The sequence below is a fragment of the Schistocerca serialis genome, chromosome 3, assembly GCF_023864345.2.
Source record: "Schistocerca serialis cubense isolate TAMUIC-IGC-003099 chromosome 3, iqSchSeri2.2, whole genome shotgun sequence".
NCBI classification, from domain to species: domain Eukaryota; kingdom Metazoa; phylum Arthropoda; class Insecta; order Orthoptera; family Acrididae; genus Schistocerca; species Schistocerca serialis.
Window position 1 is genome coordinate 783,082,252 of NC_064640.1, and position 26,045 is coordinate 783,108,296.

At 37.6% G+C, this 26,045-nt stretch overlaps 1 protein-coding gene across 1 annotated transcript in view; it reads right to left on the reverse strand.

The window, feature by feature from the left end:
* Positions 1-16,785, reverse strand: part of LOC126471227 (constitutive coactivator of PPAR-gamma-like protein 1 homolog) — a 211,639-nt gene extending 194,854 nt beyond the window's left edge. The window contains exon 1 of the mRNA XM_050099350.1: positions 16,509-16,785. The gene's annotated coding sequence lies outside the window, so the exon portion shown is untranslated. The remainder of the gene's footprint in view (positions 1-16,508) is intronic.
* Positions 16,786-26,045: the final 9,260 nt, after the last annotated feature.

A 26,045-nucleotide genomic window follows, 5' to 3' on the forward strand; every position in this document is an offset into this window, starting at 1 on the left:
TTCTTTGGGGCCCACAGTGCAAAGTATGTTACACATAGCAGTGTAGATGACTATTATTCATAATAATTATGTCATTAAAAGACGTATTTTACACTGTGGATTCCAAAGAACAAAAGGTATGATATCTGCTCAACTCTCTTACTGCCTTTACCTTACTATATCTAATGCTGCAATCCCTCCCCCCATCCCAAGAGTCAAGTATCTTGCTGGCATTGCTCCTGCCCTTAGCCTTCCTTGGTGTATAGAGGGGACCAGAGGGAGGGGGGGGGGGTGGGGGGGGGGGGAGGATTCACATAAGAGTTTTATACTGAGTGTGTGTCCTCACCTGTATCTGAAATAGGATGGAAAGCAAGGAGGGAGGGAGGGAGGGAGGAAGATTACAGTTTAAGTCCCATCAATGACAAGATGATTACGGACAGCAAGCGAGCTAAGACTGAGATGAGGATGAAGGAAAAAATGTGTCTCGTCATTTTTGAAGGAAACCTCTCGCCATTTAATTTAACTGTTTTGGAAAAACCATAGCAAACCTGAATCTGGATGGGCAAACTACACTAAACTATAATTTGCAATACGATTATAACAGGCATTTTGGATTCTACCTTAGGGTCATTCAATCCTTAGTGATCACATTTTTTCAAAAGTTTCCCACTCTTCCTTTTCTGATTTTGTTCAAATTTACCACGGATACAGATCTAACGCGGAAATGAACTCATGCAAAATTTGAGCTAATAATACCCATATGGTGTAAACTGAGGCCCTATATTTGAGAAGCTCTCCGAGAAGGGTGCGATGTAAGCAGGCAAAAGCCCAATGTTTGAACCTTTCTTAATACAAGGAATCAGAAAAACAGTGAGTGGCAAGGTGTAAAACAATTTGTAAGTCAGTATAATGCATCAAAGTAATCAAAAAAAAAACTGCAAAGAAACACAGTCAAATGTTTTGGCCTTCTTTGGAGCCAGGTATCTCTGGAAAAAAAAAAAAAAAAAAAAAAAAAAAAAAAAAAAAAACGTAAGACCTACAACTTGGCACATATATTAATAGTACATGGGGCAGGACTATCAGGACATCTTCCTGGCTAAGCACTTATTGTGGATCATACTCAATCAGAAATACAATGCCAAATACACAACCACAGAAAGCGAGTCAAGTTCAGATGAAAATATTGTACAAGGGTCACTTCAGAAGTAGTTCTTTCTAGTAAAACTGGAAAGGGCACACTTTTCTCCACTAGAAACATCTTGCTGTTTCTTAATGGTCGATTCAGCAAATGTGCCACCACTGTAAGCTGGTACAGGTTGCTAAATGCACAGTACCTGGTTAGGCAACAGGACGACTGGCGAACCGATGCTGATTTACAACTAACTGTGAAGATCTATACAATTTTCATCTAATGATATCCCTCCACGAAGCCGCTGGACAGTAGTCTAATCTGATATTGCAAAATTCATACATGATGTGGTTCAACACAAAACACCGGACTTGTCACTTGAAGAAAAACAAAGAAAATTTGAAGCCTGGTGAACTAGTTATTCCAACAGATTTTGCAGAACATTATTCTTTCATCATCCAAGATGCGCTTCAAGAATATCACTAGGACAATGGTCAAGCAACACTGCAGTAGTTTGTTGTATACCGTAAAGCTGAAGAAATACAATGTATCAGCTTATGCATCATCAGCAATTGTATCAAACATGACACCACAGCCATCTATACAGTTCTGGCCAAATTGATCAACTATTTGAAAAGCATGATGGAGAAAGTAGTAAACATTCACTATTTCAGTGATAGTTCCATTGCTCAACACAAAAGCCTGCAACGAACTATAGACGATCAAACTTTAACCCCAGAAGTGACCAGTAAGTGCAAGGAATTAATTTCATCTTCGTTACAAGCCAAGAAATAAAAGACAAAAGGAAGGTACATGAAGACTGATTTCCAAATGACCAAATGCCCATACTCACGAAAACCGCCATTTTTTGCAAATTTATTTCAATCACTTTCAAGTTAGCTGCGTTTCAAGTGATACAACTCCTTTCATGGCCTCAGTTTATCAATCAACTGACACCAGTGTGGCTTTCATGTCAGTTTTAAGCCCTATTCCTGGCCTATGCATCACCTGTATCTGCAACAAGCCCAGGTGGATTGGTAACATGTGAAGTTTATACTGAAGAACACAATACCCTGGTCAAATTAATGCACCCTTTTGGTCCAGCTCACTTATTATATTAGACTGAAAGAGAATATAAATATTAGATTCCCTAATAGCACATCTTCATGAATATTGCAGCACCTTCAACAACTACAATAGGAAGCCAGTATAATTTTCCAGAACCGATACATAACAGTACTGAAGAAAAATTTAATTCCATGAAGCAGTAATTTTAAATAGCACCGGCTTGGGAACCAACATGAAGAGACCCATATATTGGACTGGGGCAACCAAGGCTTGGGAAAGACAGCAAGAAACCCAACTGAGGCTTTGGAACGTAGATGAAGCAAACAACAGAAATGGCTTGGGAACCACAGCAAGAGACCCAACAGAGGCTTTGAAATCTTGAAGAAATCAAAAAAGACGGCTTGGGAACCAATGCAAGACTCTCAACTGAGGCTTTGGAACATTAATAAAGAAACCAGCAAACAGGACCATCTATATATAACACAATAAGCAATGTTTGATAACAACATCATACCCATCTTGCCTCTCCAACCTTACATGGGCACTACCAGGCTCATACAGAAACCGAAGCAACTAATGGTTTTGAACTGACTAAGTCATCAAATTTTCAAGGCTTTCATAATTAGCTCAAACACCAGCATTAATCTATCAGTTGTCATTCTTGCTTGTCTTGAAGTTATGGGTTCAGCAACCTATTCCGTGTTGTGATCATAATATATTACACATCGCTTTTGTTGAAGTTTAACCTCATATTTGGTCCCTTTACTGAACTGAATAAGATCCAATAGGCTCTTTCTAGTGCAGAAAACTGTGCACTTTCCAATGATTCGGGAAGAAAGAATTTCTGAAATTAACATTTTGCCATATTTATATTTGAACTTGGCTCATTTACTGTAATTTTGAATTTAACACCATGTTTGTGATCAAGTATAATCGAAAATATTTGGCTAAGCACAAAGTATGCTAACAGAATCATGTCCCAGGCATTGTCAACAAATTGCCTAGTTTGAGTTCCTTTACATTTCTTCTTCCTGAGATATCTGGCCCCAAAGAGGGTGAAAAATCTGTGCATTTTTCTCTGCAGATTTTTTTAAAGTCACTATAATGCATTACACTGGCTTGTAAAATGCTTTACTTTCTGTCACACTGTATTTTTCTGATTCCAGCCAAAAGCTATCCAAGACATGAAACTAAGAATTTCCTATTAGCTTATGTCTTGTAACAACAGAGCCTCAAACACTGGGCTCTGTTTATTCGCAGGCAGATTCGTTGGAAAGCCACCCAAATAAAAGGCCACTGTTTCTCATATACTTAAACTCAGAATTTAAAATTTTGCACAGGTTCATTTCCAGCATAGATTACGCCCACAGCAAATTTCAGAAAAACTTAAGCTCAAGGAGTGGATGCCTGTGAGCACCTGAGACAGAATGACTACTAAGGCTGCCACATGCCTAACAAAACTCTTGTAATCAAAGATTTACAACAAAACTGGATTAAAGGAAGAAAACCAAGAATTCATCAGATGAAATTATAGATATGGAATAATAGATGAGACATTCCTCCAGCAAAATGCGGATAAATAATTACTACACAAAAATCTGATATCTTCCATCTGCATGCTTTTTACTACAATCCTATTTAGGAAAATTACTAATAATTTGGGAGCTCACACCACGAGTCTGCAACAGATCAACCATGTAAGTACAGCAAGGATTAATAGTTTAGACACTTGGAACACACTTTAGTAATTCAAGGAGAGTCTGTTAGGGTAGATCCATTTCACCTAAGCCGTTTGTCTACCTAAATGATGGGATGCTCCAAGAGATGGATAGGAATGAGAAATGTAGCTCTATCATCAATGGTTGAGAAGTATAACTGGAGCTTTGATGATCATATTGGTTTTCTTTCTAAAGGACGCACTGTTTCAAACAATTTAAGATAATTAGATGAACCAGAATAAGGACTTCGGTTTAAAGAGGTGGTGTTTACAATCACCAGCAACAGCCTCATAAAAATGGGAAAGTCATTCATTGGCTATGTTGAGGATAACCCATCTCTATGTTACTGTTTCCTAGATGAACAACAAAACAGTAAATGAAAGGAGCAAATATAAATCAATCAACTTCACTTATATGAGGTCTGTTCAAAAAATTCCAGTCCATTTGTAATTTTGTGCCAATGGTGTGATGGAGCAAAATGTCGTTGGCATCCCTGCACACACCTGTGTTTGATGTGTGACTGCCTGAAGTTTCACTGTTGTACATCTACTTGTCATTGTTCAGTGCTGTATTCAGCAGAACGTTGTGTTTTACAGTTTGCGAATTTCAACATAGCAGAGTTACAGGAGCAACACGTCTGCATTAAATTTCACATGAAACTCTAGAAAAATTTACAGAGACAAACCAAATGGTGCAGAAAGCCTAGAGCAATGAGTGCTTACGTCATACTTGGTGTTACAAATGGTTCACACAGTTTAAAAATGGCCAGACGGAGCTTAAAGATGACCCTCATTCAGGACACCCTTCAACGTCTACCGATGATGCTCATGTAAGATCAGTAAAGCAGTGTATGCCAATCAAAGACCAACTGTCCACGAGATTGCAGAAGAATGTGACATTTCAGTTGGATCATGTCATGAAATCCTGACACACCACCTTTGAATGCATTGTGTTGCCACCAAGTTCATCCCATGGTTCACAAGTCGAGAACAGAAAGACCTTCAAATCGCAACCTGTGAAGAGCTTTTGAATTGCGCAAATGAGAATGAGGTGTTTCTTAAGAGAATCATACCTGATGATGAGACGTGGGTCTATGGTTACGACGTTCAGACCAGGGTCTATGGTTATGATGTTGAGACCAAGGTTCAATCTTCACAATGGGTTGGGAAAGGTTCTCCAAGATCAAAAAAATCTTATTAGCTCAGGTCAAATGTTGAGGCCATGCTGATAGTTTTCTTTGATTTTGAACGGTTAGTTCATCATGAATTCATGCCACAATGAAACCTCCACAGATGGGTGTGTATAAGAGATTAATAGTTCACTAATTCTGTCACCAATGATTAAATTTTTTGTGTAGATATGACAGCTTTCATATGAAATATGACAGCCGTCCTTCTCATGCACCATTTGCAAACAGAACATAGAAGGCGATAAAATGATAGTGGTACACAAGTTACCGTCCACCATTTGCTCACAGACTACTGATGTAGGTGTACTATATTTCATTTGCCTTTGGTTGGTTTGGGAGGTATTTGTGTGGTCAAATACTGGTTTAACACCTACTTTCAGCACTAGGCTATTCTGTCATGATGCTGGGCTAGGAAGTAGAAGACAAGATGATACAATCCATCAGCTATGATGCTATCAGGCAGTAGGGTTAATACACTATACAATTACACATATTTCAAATGTCAAAGAGTCTAATATCCTGTGGGAATATGGGAAGGGGTGGGAGAGGGGAGCAATATACTTGTTGTTGAGCCCCTTTAACACAAACCTGAAAATATCACATCACAGTGGGAAAAATAATAGTTTTCACCAAACACACAAATACAACTAAAAATTTGTAATGTATATGTAAAGTTTGTTAGGACATATATTGGCTCCAACCCACACAACAAACTGTCACCTTCCCATCTAATCTAGATCTTAAGCCATGCTGCAGCAAAGTTTCACAACATCCATTATATGATGATCATGTAATAATGATAATAATAATAATAATAATAATAATAATAATAATAATAATAATAATAATAATAATAATAATATACTGGAACAGAACCATTATAACAGATAAAACACCACCACATAACAAACCTGACATCATACTCACCAATAAAAAGAAGAAATTAACACAACTAATCAAAATATCCATACCCAATACAACAAATATACAAAAGAAAACAGGAGAAAAAATTGAAAAATACATCCAACTGGCTGAGGAAGTCAAGGACATGTGGCATCAGGATAAAGTTGACATTATACCAATTATACTATCAACTACAGGAGTCATACCACACAATATCCACCTGTACATCAATGTAATAAAGCTACATCCAAACTTACATATACAACTACAGAAATCCGTAATTATTTATACATGTTCAATAACCCGAAAGTTCCTAAATGCAATATAACATATACCGTACAGTTAAAAGGAAGTCACGCTTGATCAAGGTCCGCGTCACTTTCCATTTTTGACCAGACATAACGTCTGAGAAAAGAAAGAAATAATAATAATAATAATAATAATAATAATAATAATAATGTGCTGATAATGATAACAGCAATAAAAGCAAAACACCAGAATCACAGACTTCACTAGCCCCAATCAGACGTAACTTGTTTGCGTTGTCTGGATGTTACTGTATTGCACAGGAATTAATTTCATTGAAGAAATGGTAAGCTTAAAATATTATCAAATTACACAGTAATACCTTCAAGGAACATCAATAATCTACGTAAATAATGTCTTGTCCACAGCAATTACTGCATAGTAATTTCAAATCTATAATGATTATGAATGCACTCAAAATGAAATATGGTACTTATTTCCAAACTTCTTGCAAACAGCTATTAATATTATATGAATCGGTTAGAAATAAAATATACTATTAACTTTTATAAGAAAGTTTTTAAATTTCATGCCACTTTTTCCAGGATATTTTTAAAAACTACTACTGATGATGTTTATTTCAAATAATTGTTACCTTTTAGAATGGATGCTTCAATCACCAATCATAAATGTTAACTTTCTAAAAATTATAAGTCAAGGAATTAACTGATTTTATAACTTATGATCTTACAGACAGGGTGAGCAGCAATCGGCAGCTATGGGTGAGCAGCAATCGGCAGCTATTTGCTTTGGTGTACGGGAAGCTGTTGTTGAGTAACTGAAGGAGGATACACAATGACTTAGACCAAATTCTTGTTGGTGTGATGAATGCCAAATAGCTCTAAATGTAGAAAAATGTAAATTAATGCAGATGAGTAGGAAAAGCAATTCTGTAATGTTTGAATACAGCATTAGTAGTGTGCTGCTTCACACATTCACATCATGTAAATACCTAGGCAAAACACTGCAAAGCAATATGAAATGGCATTATCGTGTATGGATTGAAGGTGAATAGCCCAACTCTGGTTTACTGTAAGAATTTTAGGCAAGTATAGTTCATCTGTAACAGAGACCACATATAGGACACTAGGGCCCACCATTCTTGAGTACTGCATGAGTGTTTGGGATCCCTACCAGGTTGGATTAAAGTAAGACTTGAAGTCATTCGGAGGTGTGCTGCTAGATTTGACCAACAAGCAAGTATTACGGAGATGCTTCGGAATCTCAAGTGGGAATCCCTGGAGGGAAGAATACATTCTTTTTAATGAACAATGCTCAGAAAATTTAGAGAACACGCATCTGAAGCTGGCTGCAGAAAGATTCTACTACCGCCAAAGTACATTTTGTGGCACGACCACAAAGGTAAGATAAAAGAAATTAGAGGTCGTATAGAGGCATATACAGTTGTTTTTCCCCTTGCTCTATTTCTGAGTGTTACAGGAAAGGAAATGACTAGTTGTGATACAAGGTACCTTCTGCCATGCACCATACGGTGACTTGGGAGGGGGGGGTACGTATGTAGATATTGCAGGCCAGTTTGCCTCTAGTGTTGTGAAGGTGTGTATTCTCTCAGGTATCAAACTCACCTAAGATGCTTTTCATATAAAGCAATGCAGTACAGATTTACAACAGAACATATCTTTAACTCGATAAAGGAGGGTTGCAGTTTTCCTTAGGATTCACTTTGCTCATTATTCAGGATACTCTTAGTTTTGAATTTTCAGTTTCACCAACAACAATAATATCCACATATCAGTATGATTAAGGATGTGTGCGAGAGAAAATGCCAGATATGTCACCTTCAAACACCCATTAATGACTGCATTTGCCAGTTTCCACATGGCTAGTCCACTCTAGCCATTCTCTTGCAGACATTGCTTATATGTTCCTCCTGGTTTAATTTTGAAACAATGTGAAAGCCTACCAGTGTCACTGATTTAATTTTTTACACCTTCTGACAATCCTGCAATCAGTTCCTATGTTGTATCAAGATTTCAAAGGATTGCATTGGATGGGGAAAAAAAAAAAAAACCAGTTCATTGCTAGTTCCAATTTTTCCATGAGTTGCCCAATTCAGTTGCACAGTATAACTGTGTATAGAGCAGTGCCGTGTCATCTGCATAACACACTACTGAATTAACTCCAATGTCGTGAGGTAAATCATTGACTGCAACAATGAACAGAAATGAACCAAAGTCAAAGACCTGTGACACTCAAGTATGAACTTCCTTTAGCGAAAACCATAATGTTTAATGGAGACAAAACTATCTCCTGCCTCTTAACTACAATTAGATTACAGCTAAAGATGGGTTGTGTATGCCTTAAAATTACCGTTTTGCAAATAGGGTGTGTTTGGGTATGCAGCCAAATGCTTTACTGGTATCACAAAGCACAACAGACACCAGATCCTTACTGTCAAATGCAGTCAGCACCTCGTTAACATCAGTGACAACCATTAGTAGCAATAGTATTTTTACCACTATGAAATCCAAACTGCGTTGGAGAAAAGATCATGTTTTTTTGAAATAGGCATTAAGCTCATTGCACATACCCCCTAAAGCTTTGGAATAATCTAGCACAATAGAAACTAATCCGCTGTCTTGGGGCAGATGCTAATCTCCCTTTATGTAAACTGGTAAAACATTAGCAATTTTGAGAGCATCATCAGGTTAAAATCTTAAGTTCCTGAATACTTCTTAAAACAGAGGACTTTTGACACAGATTTTATAATATCCTTGAGAGTGATAATATTCCAGCATAAATCATCCCTCCCCATGGGCTCAGCACCTAGTAGATTTAATGCATGTGAGCCGTTTTGATTGATTTTGTTTTTCAGCTGACTTTTTGAAGTTAGAAAGTAACTTTTCACTTCTTCTGGGTCCAGAAGTACATCTCATGTGTGGGATTGTGAATTTCCTTGTTTGATAATGTTGCACTTATGTACTGTTCACAAGAATGTTTCTGACTGTAAACTTCAAAAACAAACTGACCCTGCCCATACTGAAATAACTACTACACATTCTCATCAAGTGATTCAGGAAATCAACAGAAAATTTATATCAGAATGGTCATCTATATTTAACCACTAATTATTCCTTATTTTCAACCAAAAATCTATGCCACCTGTGATCCTTTGTTCTCCTTGCAGATTTATTCAGACTGTTCTGAAGTTTTCATTCACTTCCCACAGCACTTCATCAAAAATGTTAAACAACACTAGTGATTAGCAACAGTCATGAATGACATGCTTCTTGTTAAAAACTTGCGTTCCTTCCACTTTATCACGTCCGTCTGATTTTCGTAGATGTTTCAACTCCTCTGTCTGTCTATGGACTTTAATCCTAATTGTCTCATGATTTTTGAACATCTTATTCTGTCAAAGACTTCATGAATTTCATGCAAGCATGTTAATTTCTCTTCTTTTCCATTTGTTCTGTCATTAGTACGTGCAAGTCAGAATTGTTACTCATTTTTTAAAGCAAATTGATCTTCATTCAGTTTCTGTTCCAAGACATTGATGGTCACACAGTTTTCACACTTGTCTGTCTGTGCTCTCTACAGCAGCGTGGTAATGTTTTCCTAGAAATCTGATAAGTAACCTGTGTGAAGGGTTTGCTAAACTTTAGAAAGAGCACTGCATTTTATCACAGTCTAGTGCGGGTGTTGGCAATGTGTCTCCAAGTCATGTTGGAAGTAGCCAACAGGAGGACAGAATGTGGTACCCAATGTACAGCTGTTAACTACCTACAAGCTGTTAACACACAAATTAATTGCATTTGAAGGACATCCGCTCCTCCATATTCTGCTTTTGCCACAAATTGATGCGCCAATTTTAAATATATAAAAAAACACATTTGGACCTTTTATGTTGAAATGTTTTGTAATAACTTCATCTGATGCACTAATGTTGGCTATGATGACAAAAAAAGGCTACAAATTACTCACATTGTGTGGATGACTCTTTCTTCATTTTCTACTTTTACCACTTATTGTTATTCCCTTTATTAGTATATAGTATAGTTTTGCACTTCCTGCACTGAAATATCATTAACGTTTTGATTTCAATGGCAGAATTGATGTTGTGGTAACATACTCACATGTAACATATCCCGAGGTGTCTAGGTGTGAAGAGAACTGTTTGATTGTGAGTTAGTGAGGCCAAAGCATGTGAATATTAAATACAAGCTGTGATGACACTGATCTGTAGCATAGTATATGTTACCTTGTAAGTTAATTATTTCACTTTCCATTATTTTCTGTTTACCAAATGTGTGAAAAGCAGCAAGTGAGAACTCAGTGTTATTTTATTACTCGTTTGTGCGAATGAATTCAGTATGATTGCACTCTACCACCTCGTATCATACAGTGGTGTTAAACACCTAGTACATCTCCTGTGATCGAACAGGAAAAATTGTTAAATCAGTGGCTATACACATGAGCTGTTCGGCTACCACAACTTCCCGTGACTGTGGCAAGCATTACTCTCATACATGGCGAGGTTAGAGGTATACGGCCCCTCAAAACTTTATCAAATGATTTTTGACACTGGCTAAAATACCTCCTCCTATACCTCTGCAAAGATACATCGTTAATTTCTGCTAATCTGTTTGAGTTATGGATGTTTAGTGGGCCGTCAAACTCTGAACTTGCTACTGGAGCACATATTTATTCCACAGCAACTTTTCCTTCTTTATTATTGTGGGTGTCTATTCTGCTTCCTTGTACCAGTCTTCCAATTTGCTCCTGTCATATAGTTGCCATTTCATTTGAAATGGACAGAAGACAGCAATGGGATTATTACACAGCACCTCAATTGGGTCTGATTTGAAACACCACAAGAAAGGATTTGTACTTCACACTAAAGTTCATAGTAAGCTGAACATTTGAAATTTATGTACATTATAGCATAAAAATTTAAAACTAAATGACTCCCACACATGTATTTTGATCCCAATTCACATCTTAAGAATATCCCGCAAGACGTATTTTCAAATTGTGCCATTCACATAAAACAATTAGGCTAAGTTACTTTTACCAAAATTTATCATGTGATCCAATCTAACTTTCACAGCCTATTTCCAGCATAAAATCCCTGAACTACTGCAAGTTGGTAACGCCAGTGAATGTGAATTATACAGTGCAAACAGATTTGTAGTGCAGTCTGATGTCTATGCTTGTGCCAGCAGATCTATTACCCCTAACCCCCACTGACACCCACCTACCATCTGAATTTGGCTGAAACAACAGTAGTGAGATAAAACAGAAAGAAACAAACTAAATCACCCCTGAGGTGCACCAATTGCACAAAATATTTTTCTTTGCCGGCACAACTTTTCAGTAGTAAACTTCATAGTCCTGAACCCATTCCCTTTATGTTAATATTATGGAGTGTCATATTAGTTTTACTGACCATGAACTGTTGAAACACTCCAAAAATCATCAATTATTTACACTTAATGCCAAACATATTATGTACGAGTCCCACCTCCCCTGCCCTCAACTGTTTCTTCTGCAGTAAACAAAAAATTAATGAAGTATCCACAAATTCATAAATTAATTAAAAAATAAATGATTTTATAATATCTAAGGTGAGATGTTTCTTAATGTATCAAAGTGAATGACATGCTTATTTAATAACCAACTCTAATACGTTGTTGTTGTGGTCTTCAGTCCTGAGACTGGTTTGATGCAGCTCTCCATGCTACTCTATCCTGTGCAAGCTTTTTCATCTCCCAGTACCTACTGCAACCTACATCCTTCTGAATCTGCTTAGTGTATTCATCTCTTGGTCTCCCTCTACGATTTTTACCCTCCACGCTGCCCTCCAATACTAAATTGGTGATCCCTTGATGCCTCAGAACATGCCCTACCAACCGATCCCTTCTTCTGGTCAAGTTGTGCCACAAACTTCTCTTCTCCCCAATCCTATTCAATACTTCCTCATTAGTTATGTGATCTACCCATCTAATCTTCAGCATTCTTCTGTAGCACCACATTTCGAAAGCTTCTATTCTCTTCTTGTCCAAAATATTTATCGTCCATGTTTCACTTCCATACATGGCTACACTCCATACGAATACTTTCAGAAATGACTTCCTGACACTTAAATCTATACTGGATGTTAACAAATTTCTCTTCTTCAGAAACGCTTTCCTTGCCATTGCCAGCCTACATTTTATATCCTCTCTACTTCGACCATCATCAGTTATTTTGCTCCCCAAATAGCTAAACTCCTTTACTACTTTAAGTGCCTCATTTCCTAATCTAATTCCCTCAGCATCACCCGACTTAATTAGACTACATTCCATTATCCTTGTTTTGCTTTTGTTGATGTTCATCTTATATCCTCCTTTCAAGACACTGTCCATTCCATTCAACTGCTCTTCCAAGTCCTTTGCTGTCTCTGACAGAATTACAATGTCATCGGCGAACCTCAAAGTTTTTATTTCTTCTCCATGAATTTTAATACCTACTCCGAATTTTTCTTTTGTTTCCTTTACTGCTTGCTCAATATACAGATTGAACAACATCGGGGAGAGGCTACAACCCTGTCTTACTCCCTTCCCAACCACTGCTTCCCTTTCATGTCCCTCGACTCTTATAACTGCCATCTGGTTTCTGTACAAATTGTAAATAGCCTTCCGCTCCCTGTATATTACCCCTGCCACCTTTAGAATTTGAAAGAGAGTATTCCAGTCAACATTGTCAAAAGCTTTCTCTAAGTCTACAAATGCTAGAAACGTAGGTTTGCCTTTCCTTAATCTTTCTTCTAAGATAAGTCGTAAGGTCAGTATTGCCTCACGTGTTCCAGTGTTTCTACGGAATCCAAACTGATCTTCCCCGAGGTTGGCTTCTACTAGTTTTTCCATTCGTCTGTAAAGAATTCGTGTTAGTATTTTGCAGCTGTGACTTATTAAACTGATAGTTCGGTAATTTTCACATCTGTCAACACCTGCTTTCTTTGGGATTGGAATTATTATATTCTTCTTGAAGTCTGAGGGTATTTCGCCTGTTTCATACATCTTGCTCACCAGATGGTAGAGTTTTGTCAGGACTGGCTCTCCCACGGCCGTCAGTAGTTCCAATGGAATATTGTCTACTCCGGGGGCCTTGTTTCGACTCAGGTCTTTCAGTGCTCTGTCAAACTCTTCACGCAGTATCATATCTCCCATTTCATCTTCATCTACATCCTCTTCCATTTCCATAATATTGTCCTCAAGTACATCGCCCTTGTATAGACCCTCTATATACTCCTTCCACCTTTCTGCCTTCCCTTCTTTGCTTAGAACTGGGTTTCCATCTGAGCTCTTGATATTCATACAAGTCGTTCTCTTATCTCCAAAGGTCTCTTTAATTTTCCTGTAGGCGGTATCTATCTTACCCCTAGTGAGATAGGCCTCTACATCCTTACATTTGTCCTCTAGCCATCCCTGCTTAGCCATTTTGCACTTCCTGTCGATCTCATTTTTGAGACGTTTGTATTCCTTTTTGCCTGTTTCACTTACTGCATTTTTATATTTTCTCCTTTCATCAATTAAATTCAATATTTCTTCTGTTACCCAAGGATTTCCACTAGCCCTTGTCTTTTTACCTACTTGATCCTCTGCTGCCTTCACTACTTCATCCCTCAAAGCTACCCATTCTTCTTCTACTGTATTTATTTCCCCCATTCCTGTCAATTGCTCCCTTATGCTCTCCCTGAATCTCTGTACAACCTCTGGTTCTTTTAGTTTATCCAGGTCCCATCTCCTTAAATTCCCACCTTTTTGCAGTTTCTTCAGTTTTAATCTACAGGTCATAACCAATAGATTGTGGTCAGAGTCCACATCTGCCCCTGGAAGTGTCTTACAATTTAAAACCTGGTTCCTAAATCTCTGTCTTACCATTATATAATCTATCTGATACCTTTTAGTATCTCCAGGGTTCTTCCATGTATACAACCTTCTTTCATGATTCTTAAACCAAGTGTTAGTTATGATTATGTTGTGCTCTGTGCAAAATTCGACCAGGCGGCTTCCTCTTTCATTTCTGTCCCCCAATCCATATTCACCTACTATGTTACCTTCTCTCCCTTTTCCTACACTCGAATTCCAGTCACCCATGACTATTAAATTTTCGTCTCCCTTCACAATCTGAATAATTTATTTTATTTCATCATACATTTCTTCAATTTCTTCGTCATCTGCAGAGCTAGTTGGCATATAAACTTGTACTACTGTAGTAGGCGTGGGCTTCGTATCTATCTTGGCCACAATAATGCGTTCACTATGCTGTTTGTAGTAGCTTACCCGCATTCCTATTTTCCTATTCATTATTAAACCTACTCCTGCATTACCCCTATTTGATTTTGTGTTTATAACCCTATAGTCACCTGACCAGAAGTCTTGTTCCTCCTGCCACCGAACTTCACTAATTCCCACTATATCTAACTTCAACCTATCCATTTCCCTTTTTAAATTTTCTAACCTACCTGCCCGATTAAGGGATCTGACATTCCACGCTCCGATCCGTAGAAAGCCAGTTTTCTTTCTCCTGATAACGACATCCTCTTGAGTAGTCCCCGCCCGGAGATCCGAATGGGGGACTATTTTACCTCCGGAATATTTTACCCAAGAGGACGCCATCATCATGTAATCATACAGTAAAGCTGCATGCCCTCGGGAAAAATTACGGCTGTAGTTTCCCCTTGCTTTCAGCCGTTCGCAGTACCAGCACAGCAAGGCCGTTTTGGTTATTGTTACAAGGCCAGATCAGTCAATCATCCAGACTGTTGCCCTTGCAACTACTGAAAAGGCTGCTGCCCCTCTTCAGGAACCACACGTTTGTCTGGCCTCTCAACAGATACCCCTCCGTTGTGGTTGCACCTACGGTACGGCTATCTGTATCGCTGAGGCACGCAAGCCTCCCCACCAACGGCAAGGTCCATGGTTCATAGCAGCAGCAATAACAACAAAAACAACCAACAGTGACACTCTTCCCCCTTCATGTGTGGGCAGATAGGCCTACTACTGCACACAATTACCTGCTCATTATTGGCAAATAAAACTGTGTGCCTCAAAAATCTTCAAGACAGTGCACTCAATTCCAACAATAAATTACTATGACATCACTAATTTGTATCATAAATGTCTGCATGGGTCACCAATAGTAGCAATGAGGCAAATTTTCTTACAGCACATACAGAAAAAGTGTTATAATAATCATCTTCACCTACTGCTACTTAATTGCTCAGTTCTATGAAATTATTTTGGTTGCAAACTGGCAGAGCATTACTAATGAATTTAGTAACACTCAGCCATCTTCTGGTTGTGTATAGCTCTGCATGACCACTGAATTTATGACCTAAGATAGCCCCTCTCTTACTCCTTACACAGAACAGAAAAAGTTGCAAAACTAATTTGTGGTATTTGACATACTCAGATACAGAACAGAACGTCTAACACAAAAAGACACGTCTCAAAATATATGGAAACATACACAAAAACTGCTTTCATAGTCAGCATGGCCTCATTTTATAAAGAAAGGCAGATGTAGGTGCAGATCTCCGCACATCGAGTAGTATTAAGGCCAATACAAAAATACCCAGCAATACAACTAGTGAATAAACTTTCATAATTATTCGGTTTTATTATGTCACATATGATATCTTCTCTCAAACTATTGCCGACCAAAAAAATGTACTAATAAAGTACATTACTGAGCAGAGTCGACTACACCTCAAAAGTTTCTGATCACACACCGACCGGGTTGTAATTGGACCCTCACAATCTAAATTTATGTCCCTCATTAAAGGACTTGTATCACATTTTAATACAGCGCTAAATCAACACACCAAACACTTTCAGAAGGCCGCTGACGTCTACTGACCACAAAGTAAAACAGTTACTGGGTAACAAATTATTCTGCGCGATAAAAACGTCTAGTTTTTCTTTTGATTGAACATGTAGAAACTGTGAAATTTTCGCGTCATTCATTTGCACAGAAAAGAATGCACACAGATGTAGCAAATAGGTATAAAAATTGTCTAAAATACACGACACTTAGTCAACCACTGGCATTATAGTCTTAGTGCTGAAAAACAACATAAACCACTACTAATTTTCCATAAACTTACACTGTTTTTGCATCTAACATCGACGCGTCGAAACACGCTGCGAAATGCTGCACAATAAAAATCGCCAGGCTTTGCAAATGAAAAATTATCACAAGCACTAACCATGTTTTGATGAAGTCACTGCCACAGCACATTAACATTTAACCATCGTCATTTCGAATCCAACAACTGAGATTAATATATTTAACATATAACCGGCGTGCTAACAGAAACTGCGAAAACGGCGTATCATAACATTCCATGAAGCAGCCCCCAGCGTCAGATTACAAGTTCATAAGCCAGATAAACAAAAAGATGAATCATTTCCAATGATATTTTACACCTATAAGAAGAACACATACATATACTAAACAATCACCCTAAACTATATGTACCACCATTTTAGACACCTAGCTGACGTAAAAGAACCGAACAGACATCACATTGCTTCAAATTGTCAGCATGTCTTTGGCGTGCGTATTTCAGCAGTTTTTTTCTAATAACTTAAATTTAGATAATAAAATTGTTTATTTTGTATTTAAGACGCAATAAAAGTCGTTTAAAAGATAACTTAAGAATGCTTTCATAAAAATTGTTTGAAAAAAGTAGAATATGGTGTTGTTGTGGCCTTCACTCCGAAGATTGGTTTGAGCCAGGCTGTCCACGTTATTCTATCCTTTGCAAGCCTCTTCGTCCCTACATAACTACTACAACCAACATCCATCCGAACCAGCCTACTGTATTCGAGCTATGGTCCGCCTCTACAATTTTTACCCTGTACATATCGATCCCTAACCAAACTGACGATTCCTTCAAGCCTCAGTATTAGGGACTTGGGAGAAACTAGATTCATCTCTATACTTGTGTCTAGGGACAGAAAATCTTGGTGCTCGTGCTTAGTGTTCGTTGCGCTCAGCTGGTCTTGGGTCTGCAGCTCGTAGCCTTTCCGGGGGTAGTCAGGGAATGATCCTGTGCACTGTTTGCGTGATCTGGTTACTGTGCATTTGTTTATAAGATGTGTCCACACGATGCCTCTTTCGTCATGCGCAATCGCAGTCGCACGAGAATAAAAGGGCATGCACAAAAATTTATGGAAAGAACGTATGTACGAATGGAAGTTCTCGTGTCCACACGTTGCCTCATTGCGCAAGTATTCTGTTATGAATCTCCTTCTTTGCTTGGGAGCCTGTGTGGCGCGTATTGTGATGAAAAGGCAACAGAAAAAAAGAAAACGCAAGAATAACTGAAGGTAAAGAAGTATATAAACAAGAGAGATACGAGAAATACAAAGTGATGACAACGTTTTGTCTACAAATTTCAGAAGGAGGTCACATTGAAATTTTAGATTTTCTGCTTGGGAAACTGCACCGATAAGTCTGGCAATAAAATTTTGTTAGCTAGTAACTGGCGACCTATATACTCGTTTGAATTATTTATTCATTTGAAAACAAAGCATTTCAGTTCTTCAAATTCGTATCTTGTAAAGTAGAATAACTGTAATTTATTATATAATTGTTTTATATCTGTTTTCATTGTAGAAAATGCCTCACCATCTAATTATAAGCTTAGTTTGTTCCCATACAATATTAGAGGTTCTTAGTCGTTAGGTGAAGGTTAAGTTACTTTCAATGCGTCATTTGCATTTAATCATGTCCTCGGACAAGTAAAATTGGCAATTTCATAGACGCCAGAATGCACTAGAACGGAGGTTATGTTTTTCAGTTTCATATTTCTATTTTTAGTAGTTTGTTGAGGAGCTCACATACCCCATACTTCTTTTGTTCAGATGTCAGGCTGCCCAGTTTTTTGGATTATTTCTCTCAGTTTTCATACATCGAAACTTATATTACCTTATTCTTAACATAAATATGATCGGAAGGAAACATTTAATTGATACGTAACGCTCAAATTTTTATTCTGATCCTGAGAGCGACATTCCACACAACTGTTTTCTTTGTATCATCTATAAATTTAAGTGTGCTTCCTTTGGAATTAACAGATATTATTGCACATAAACCGCTTTACAGCATAACCTTAAGACAAACAAATATGGGCCCAGCTGCATGTCGTCTGCTAAAAAGCACAAAGTTTTCCACACAAGGAGGGCAGCAATGCTCCTTACGCACGGCCTTCATTTCGAGGAAATTACACATGCATAAATGCGCACACGTAGTTGCGCTGTTGGAAATTTATGCGCGTGCACAAAGTTGAACACAAAAAAGGCATCGTGTGAACAATACTGTACAGCTTTGAATTGAAAAACTGGAAAAATGTAGTTGCAAAATAGAGCAGTAATAAAAACTTATATCACCGAACTGTCCATGATTCAGAAACGTTAATCAAAATTTTCGGAAAAAACAATACTTCCAAACTCTTTTCTTTGCTATAGGAGAATGAAAATCATTTGAGAGGATGAGAAATACGGGTATCTCTTTTGCCTGCATTACCTTACTACGCATTAAATTTCAAGATCATTCTCCCTGACTTGTTATCTTGAATGTCCCAGAAAAGTATGGAAACGATGATGTCACAACGTCCTTCTTCCCAAGTAACCAATACAAGGTTTCTCACCCATATGATTTATGCAAAATTTTATCAGAATCGAAACTGATGGAACTAAGAAAAATATTTATTTGGAGAAGCTGATATAGAATGTCTCACTTGCCCACATGTGCAATTTAAATATCTCTTATCTGAGACCTTTATAAGTTTACAAATCATATCAAGGAACCATACGGTCACCTTTTCTATCACAGTTCTCCCCATAAAAGGATATGTTTTGACAATTTGCTTTACTTTTTAACTCACTGTCATTAGGAGTGACAATTTTCATTTGCTTTTTATTTATCGGCAAAACGCTAATGAGTCAGATATCACAGAATGTTTTTATTCTGAACTCACATCGTTGTACTAAAGTAGTCTTAATATCAATAATCCTGAATTCCTGTAGTACAGTGTACTTTAAAAGCAATTCTTTCGTGCAAAACATCTTTAAAAATTAAATTTTCTTTGTGGCTACTATTCAGACTATGGACTACAGAAACAGTTCGCCCAACTTTCAAAATATTTTAAAGGCTTATAAAAAGTACATCAACACTGGTATTTTGTAGATCTTGCTCTAATAATAGACTCATTATGGAAACTACTAGCTTATGTGTCAAAACCTGTCACCTGTTTCTGATTCTCCATTCAAGTTCTTAATAAGTATTCCTCCACCCCCAGGATTGTGAAATATAACTACAATGATTCCTTTTTGGTATTGAAAAATTCAGTCCACTATTCGTAAGCTGCTGTAGCCGGATATGAACTTCACGAAATAAGTACATAAAGCTCCGCTACTTAAAGATCAAATTCAGCTCCAGGTTAACCAGTGGACATGATGTTTGAACAGACATCAGTGGTAAACACGGGATTCAGACCAACCCATCTGCATAGTCCTCCACACTTAGAAACGTACAAAATTAGTCATTTAAGATAATAAGAACCAGACCACTTTTCTCATGAAAAATTAGTTGTTGTTTGGGAAGAGTATAAACTTGATTACATTTTTAGCTTCAGTAATTAACAATTTTGAATTTCGTGCGGAATGAATCAAACAGTTCATTGTCCTACAGGCTGTAAGCTTCCGCTGTCTGCTACCAGGAAGCGCAGACCCAAGCATAACCGAGCGCAGGCGGGTGCAGCCGATCGACACCTCGATTAGCTGTAGATACTAGTATCAGCGGCTCCTGCAGAGGGCGGCCCATAGTGAGGGATGGGGGAGGGGGGGGGGGGGGAGGAGGGGCTGCCAGTGGAGCAGTTGCCTTTTTGAGAACTCATTTAGCTGATGAATATGAAAAAGGCCTGTAACCGCAGGGCCTGAATTTTCATGACCAAAAATACCTGAAAAACCGTCACAAATGACACGAAAATATCGATAAAATGACGCAAAATAATATAAAACATACGAATAATGAGTTATAAATTGATTTAACTTTATAGGAGGTCGTAACTGCAAATACAAACAGAATAATGAATTCAAAATCGATAAATTTCTATTTAAGAAATCTCCTTCTTGGAGGATGTACGAAAATTGTTTTATAAAGATTGTAGAACTATTGCAGTCTATGGCAGTTGGTATGGATGTGTTTTCGAAAGTGAGGGATTGTCTATTGTAGGTCAACATGTGCCAGTAGTTGAAAAATTTTTCATTTCCCGAAACAACTAGAGCATACACTTTGATATAAACCCCTAGTTTACAAAATGAAGCTATATATGGACACACGAATGTTGATAGTCCACAAATGTATATTACGTTTCGTACAACATCGATACAAAAATCGATATTTCTGTTTCAGTACGCTTAATGCCTTAATTGATTTAGAAAAAAATATTTGAGAGGATAGAGTAGCCACAGATTTTGAAGACGGTGAGAGACAGTGGCATAAATCATAAGGACAGAAGAGTAATACAGAGACTGCATAGAGAAGAGGTGGCTGTGATAAGATGTGAACACCAAGAAGAAGATACTGCTAAGCAGGGTGTATTACAGGGCTGTCCAGTCTCTCCTGTCTCGTTCAATGGACACATTCTGTGGCCAATTGATGAAACTAGGGAGAAACTAAGCGCTACGGGAAGAATTAAAATTCGTGGTAAGAAAATAGACATGCTGAGATTTGCTGATGGTCGCGCAATGTTAAGTGAAGAAGCAAAAAAATTAGAAGCGACGCTGGCCCAGATGAAAACCACCCTCAACTCTTCACATAATATGAAAACTGATGAATATATAACAAAACTCTCTGCGCTGAGAAGACAAAACACCGTTGCCCATTGCTCACTTGACAATGTGCGACTGGAGACCGTCGAATTCTTTGTCTATCTACTTAGTAAAATTACATCAGACGGAAGGTCAAACAAGGATATTGTATGCCATATTCATCACGTAAAAGCTGCTCTTAACAAGAGAAGAAACCTTTTCACATCCAGCAGCATAGACAAACATCGCAGAAAATATATCATAAAGAGATTTGTTTGGCTTAAAAGTTATTTCATTTCATATTGGCATGGTGGTACAATAACCTTCTATTGCTGCCATTTAGAAACAGTTGTACGTTGCGCAGTATTCTTTATTAACTCAAGAAGATCTTTAATAAAGAACATTTCGCAACCAACGACTGTTTCTTAAAAAGTATTTGTTTGGAGTTTGCTGCTGTATGGAAGTGAAACATGGACACTCGGAGAAGCAGAAAAATATAAAATAACAGCCTTCGAGATGTGGTGCTGCTGCAGAATGCTCACGATTTTGTGGGTGGATAAGATATCAAATGGAGAGGTATTTCACAGAGTGGAGGAAGAGAATACTTGTGTCCTGAAGGTAATCGAACTTAGAAGGGACACATGGGCCGGCTCTGCTGAGACATGATGGTATCATTAAAAGCATCATTGAAGGGACAGTTGAGGGGAAAATGCAAGAGGAATATCGAGACTATAATACATTAACCACATTATGGAGGATACCAGCTGCACCATCTACAACACTCTTAAGAGGAAAGCCAAGGACAGGAATGCATGGTGAATTGTTGTTAACTAACCTGATGGTTGAAGAACTAAGAAGAAGGATCCATACCTGGTAGAAGATAACAAAACTAATTGGAGCGACAAGGATAATAAGCAGATGAACCACCAATTTATTTTCGAAATGTAAGAACACATTCTGGAGCAACAATGTTGCCTTTTGCCTGAAGGCACATGTATTGTTCGTTCCTACCAACATTAAAAGAATGAGTTGGCGTCTCATAAATGGATGTTAAACACAAACATGTAAAAACAAATGAAGTAAAATCTTAAAAATGATATAATCCTTGTACAATTAAATACAGCATCGTACCTGCAACACAAAAAATTCAAAATTCGATGTTTTAATACTTGTGAACATTGCATAGCTCATAAGGAAAGAAATATTAGATGTCAATAAACTCTGTTTTTTCTTGTTCTTCTTCGGCACTACAGCCTTTGGTGGGTCTTGGCCTACTCAATTATCTTCATCCATTATTTCTCTGTTCTCAGCTTTTTTCTTCCATCCATGGATCTCCATCTTGGCAAGGTCAGCCAGCACATTGTCCATCTATCTAGCTCTTGGTATGCCCTGCTGGTTGAATAGAGTTTGGCATTCGTGATTCGTTTGGGCATCCTGTCTTCCGCCATCCTCTCCACATGTCCCAACCAACGTATTCTTTGAGATTTGATAAATTTCACTATCTCTTTCCCTTGAATAATCTCCTGTATTTCATGGTTGTATCTCACTCTCCAACCTTCTGCCTCTCACACAGGCCAACAGATTTTTTGTGCGACTTTCCTTTCAACTTCTCTTAGGCTGTTACTATCTGCTTCTGTCGCAGTCCACATTTCTGAGCTACATGTGGCAACAGGTCGCATAAGGGAATAGTATACTCTCAATTTAGTTGTTCTTGTAATTAGATAGTTCTTGAATATCTTTATGTTAGCATAATAGGCTATGTTTCCTACTTGTATCCTTTTTTAATACATTTTCTCATACTATTATCATTGGTTAGGAGGACACCTAAATAATGGAAGCATCTAACGGCTTTGAAGCATTTATCAGAGATCTTCAGGTCCTGTGGTGTTCTTCCAGCTTCAGAATTGGACATAACCATATTTTTTGTCTTGCTTTCATTTACAGTAAGTCCAATTCTTGTTCCTTCTGCTTCCATTTGTCCATATATTTATATATGTTACATCCCTTGCCATGATGGCAATATCATCTGCATATGCGCATATCTGGCTGGCTTTCATCATTATTGTTCCTCTGTTATCTACTTTTTGTATGACACTATGCAGTGCTAAGTTTAAACAGGACTGCAGAGAGGTCATCACCTTGTTTCACTCCATCCTCAAAGTCAAACCGCCTGGTCATCCTGTTATTCACTTTTACTTTTGATTTTGTATCCTTCATTGTTAGCTCGATTAACCTTCTCAATTTATCACAGATGCCCAACTCTTTCAGCCCTTTATAAAATGCTGGTCTATTAATATTGTCGAAGTCAATTAATTCTGGGCATTACTAATAAGCTATAACAGAATGAAATGAACTGCCCAGAATAATGAACAACACTAAATATTATGTAGTCCCATTAAGAAGGATATGCGTGATGAGAGTTCTGTCTCAGAAACGTTGCCTTCCTAGGGAACGAAAAAGTCGCCTCTCAGTTCCCATGTTACTAGGTCTGAACACCATCATAAATCTCAACTGGCTATTGCCAGCTGACATTTACATTAATACTGCACTCCAAGGACTTAATATTCTCTATCCAGTCATTGATCGATATGGCATGACAGTAACTGATTAGTGACTGATAATTAGTGAGATAATGATGGCTTGTGTGTAATAGGTTGAAATGGTAATGGTTTGGTAGAGTAGTCTAAATCCCCTATCAGCCACAAGGGCCACCTGCCTTTCCACTCTTCATTCCTTTCATACATTTCTAGTTTCCATATATGTCATTTTTGATACATACAACAGTAAAAATAATGATTGGTCACCAACATTTTGTATCACTAGATGAAGGGTGGAATGCATATTATGACATGTAAAGCTAACCACAAGGCTATGTTCTGTAGCATGAGCAGCTTCCACATCTTGTCTGAACCAGAGTAGGCCCACTCGTGACATGCTCACTCCAAAATGAGGTGATATCACTTGAAACATTATTCGCCGTTACTACACAAAGCAACTGTACAACACTATTGTCAGGTTGGTTCAACAAAGCTTTCACTGTGATAAAAGTTAATTTTACCAACTTTACACATTTGAATCTGTTATGTTTTTTATTTTGGAATTGTTAATTTAAATCCAATTCCTCTCTCTTCATGAGCAGTAAATATTGTGGAAAGTAAAAATTAAGATTTGTTTTCATGAGCTCAAACTTTTCTCATAGGATGTACTAAAAGATTTGGATCAAGACACTCAGTATGACATTTATCCTTATTGTCAAAAGTGTGATTAGTCTAAGATCCTGATTAAATTCAGTCTTTCCCCATCTAGTTTCCTAATAAAATGTAACAGGATCTATCCATTAACCTAGGTATTTAAACGCTTCTGCCTGTTTTTGTCTGACCTCCAGTTCTCTTGGTACTGATTTTATGTCTGTCATAAAGTGAGTCTTCTAAACGGAGATTTGAAGCACAGCGTTCATTGCCTGTGGTTAAGCTGTTCTGCTGCCATATCTATGGAGCCTGAAAAGATCACTAGATCATCTATAAAAGATAGACAGTCGATTGCGAAATTTATATACTTGTAGCTCTGCCTATTAATAATGATATTGTTATTATTATTTATATTTTGTGTTCCAAATCAGATTATTGATGGAAAGTTTGTAGTTTTTATCAGTTTTTAAACAGCATTATTATTTACATGGTAATAATTAGTATCAGTAATATTTTTATTTATGTTGTAACTGTTACTGTTGCCAATAAAAAAATATTTACTCCAAAATAGATTCTCAGTAGTATAGTAGATTTGTCTCTCTATTACCCTGTGAAACGAGTATTTGCATTCACTTTAACTGAGTGACTGCCTCACACCCAGCTGTTATTCTGCAGCTTTCTCTATTATATAGGTTTCTGCAGTCAGCGTTTCTTTGTTGCACCACACTTTCGTACATTATTATTGAAACTTAAAATCGTGCCAACCCAAAGTTTTGCCTACTTTTCTAAAGGCAACTCTATACTGTCATGTTCATGATAAAATTATCAGTATTTTATGTATTATTATGCAAATGAAATTAGATACGGGTAATTTACTCTCACACATAGTTACAGGTTTACATCTGGAAATCTTTCATTATTGCCTGGAAAACCATAGGCAGTCTTCCTTTAGAGCTTTATTGACATCTTTAACTCCTGATTGGTGCTAAAATTTTTAGGAAACTGCAGGAGAGTAACTATTGAAAAGAATTTCATTAAGTAATTTTTAATTAAAATATCTATGCACGGATATGGGATGGCAACCCTGGCATGGTTTGTTTGTCTATACATTACATTATATAAAATATGCATTTTATCTCATATTGATAGGATACTTGGGAACAACAATCAGGTTACAAAGGTAACAGCATACAAATCACTTGTGGGACGCATCCTAGAACACAGCTCAAGTATGTGGGACCTGTACCAAATAGGACTAACTGGAGATATTGTACATATACAGAGAAGGACAGCATGAATAGTCATAGGTTTGTTTCACCCTTGGGAGACTGTCACTATGATGTTGAAAGGTCTGAACTAGCAGATTCCTGAAGATAGATGCAAACTACGTTGAGAAAGGCTACTTACGAAGTTTCAAGACCTGGCTTTAAATGATGACTCTAGGACTACACTACAACCCTCTATGTATTACTGTCGTCCAGATTGTGAGGACAGATTTGATTAATTACAGCACATGCAGAGGCATTTAAACCACCATTATTCCCATACTTCATACATGGATGGAACAGGAAAATTTGCTTCATGACTGATAAAATTGGACATACCCTCTGCCATACACTTCACAGTAGTTTGCAGAGTATAGATGTAGATGAAGCTATGGACGATGGGACCAACAGAAAAATAATGTAAAAGATGAGACAACGCAAAATTGGGGAATGTAAAAACAAGTTTTAGGTT